Genomic DNA, 2,798 nt, shown 5'->3' on the forward strand with positions numbered 1-2,798 from the left:
CCCCCCCCCCCCCCCATTTTGTACCTTTAATGATTTCCCTTCAGGAACTGAGAGGTGGCAGCATGGGTCACAGCTGACGCTTGCTGGGCATGCACTTACCACATGCCACACTCTGAGCTCAGCATTTTACATACTCCATCTTGTATCATCTTGATATCATTCTAGAAAATAGGAACACGGTTATCCCCATTCTACAGATAAGGGATGTGACCGTCAGACGTCTGGAAAATGTTCTTCCAGAAAGAATATCTATAAGAGTGGAAAGGTATTGGTTCACAGAATGCTGTGACAAATCAAATTTTACCTATAACCAAGAGAGTTTCTACACTAATCAATTAATTAAATTCAACAGGTGTTTACTGTGTGCACATTATGACACTCTTTTTAGGCACTTAGGGCTATGGTGTGGCCTACTTTGCCCAGGCCATAAATAAACAGAGGAACAAGCAATAGGTTCTAGGAAGAAAAATGAAACAATAAGAGATTTGGAAGTGATAGGGAATACTCAGAGACAAGATGGAAGGTGTGGAAATAGTGGCTCTGGGTGGTCATTCTGAGAAGGTAGCTTTTAAGTAGGAAGTTCAGTGATGTGAAGGAGTGAGATGTAAGAAAATCAGGGAGAAAGTGTTCCAGACAGAATAAACAGCAGTTGCAAAGTCCCTGGGTTGAATATAAAGAAGGCAGTGAGGCAGGCCTGAAATCAGCAAAGGGAAGATTTAAGAAAGTTTACAGATGCGGCCAATGGGCCCGACTTTGTAAGGACTTTACGTGTGGTAAGGACTTTGGGTTTACTCTGGGTGAGATGAGACACTGTAAGATATCCATCCAGATCTTTGTTCTCTATTTGCTACACTTAAGCAAGACCAAATTTCACAGCCTACATTGCACCTAGATGTGGTCGTGAGCTAGTGAGAACTAGCCAATGTAATGTGAGTGGAAGGGATGTGCACTGCTTCCAGGACTGAGATCCACCCGTGCATCTCTGTGCTATTTCTTCTTTCATGTTCTTGGGGATGGAAATACCAGTGGCAACCTTCAAATCCATGAATTGGATATGGTGAAGCCTGCATCACCTTGAATCCTAATAACCAGATTGAGAAAAGCCTGACCTACAACCAATTCAATCACCCAAAAAAAACTATGTGAGAAAAAAAAAATGACTTCCATTTTGTTAATCTATAACATATTTGGGTCTATGCATTACCCTGACCTAATCTATAATAATACTCCCAATGTCAATTCTCCCCTTTTTGCTGTTGTAATAGAACTTAATTTCCAGCTCAGCACATGATTACATGTAATAAAGATCACCTTTCTAAATCTCCCTTATATTTAAGTGTGGTAACACAACTAATTTCTGGCCATTGGGTTTTGAGTAGCAATGATATGCACATTTTCAAGCTTAAATTCTTATGGGAAAGGACATTCCCTCCTCTTTCCACTTCCCACTGACCTGAAAGCAGATATGGTATGATTGATGCATCTTGAACAATGTGGAAAAGGTTATGCACTATATGATAGATTGGTCAAATAGGGGTAGCCTGGTCCCTGACCCATCATTTACAGCCCTTCTAATTTGTTAAACCTGTAGTTATTGGGGGTTTTGATTTCAAGTTAACTGTGCTAAATAATCTAGAAGTTACCAGGAAGTTTTAAGTAGAAGAGACACAACTAAATATCATCTGGTCTATATTTTAGAACTCTGGCTGCTGGATGGAGAATAAATTGGGGAACAGAGCAGAAAGGGGGAGATCAGTTAAAACTCTTTGCATATGCTAGGTAACAAATGAGAGAGAAGACTGAGGGGGAGAGAAGTGTAGGATTCAGGATATTTTTGGAAGTTTGGCCAATGATACCTTGCCACAGTCCGGCTGCAGCAAACTAGCTGGGGGATGACGAATAACTTGTGTACGTTGATACAGCAGGAGTAGGAGCCGTTTATTGTAGGACAGGAGCAGTATTTATACATTCCACACAGCTTATCTAATTAGCATAAACTAGATACATCAGTCAACCAATCAGGAATCTCTACATTTAATGGCTCGCTTTTGTTACTTCTCAAACCACTCCCTCTGGCATTTTGCCAGGCACCATCCAGACTTGTTTACGAACTTTAACATTCCCCTGACAAAATGCCAGGTGTTATTTTGACTTGTTTACAGACTCTAACAATACCTGATATAGATTTGGAGTGAGGTGTGCCAGAAATAGAAGAAGGAATGCCTCCACAGTTTCTGGCTTGAGCAGTTGGGCAAGCGATGGTGCCACTAGCCAAGATAGAGAAGATTGGAGAGTAAGCAAGTTTGGGAAAGGAAGTCAGAAGTTCTTTTGTGGTTGATCATACAAGTGGAGATACCAAGTGAAATTCTATGGCGTTTAAGAGTTTTCAGTCTAGAGTTTAGGACAGATTGGGGCTAGAAATATAAATATGGGAAAATCAAATTAATAAATTTATAAGACAACGTCATAGCATAATCTCAAGGTACCTTGTTTATAGCAAGAATCTAGGTAACACAGAGGCAATGTCATGTGGGATTGGTTCAACCTAAGATTGGATGTTTTCTTAGTTGGAAACAAAATAGGTCTTCATGCTCACACATTTTTTGCTTATTTTAACTGGTATGTAGAAAATTTGGTATCCAGCTCCTTTAAAATATGACACAACATTAAAAAACATTTAGAGAAGGAAAAAGAATTATTGTTCTGATATTTTTTGAAAAGACCATAGTAAATTGTCTTCTCCTGGCATTTTTTAATCGTGTGAACTGTAGAAGCATCCCTGTCCATTTTCCATTATT

Source organism: Marmota marmota, unplaced genomic scaffold (assembly GCF_001458135.2).
Source record: "Marmota marmota marmota unplaced genomic scaffold, marMar, whole genome shotgun sequence".
In the NCBI taxonomy this organism is placed as follows: domain Eukaryota; kingdom Metazoa; phylum Chordata; class Mammalia; order Rodentia; family Sciuridae; genus Marmota; species Marmota marmota.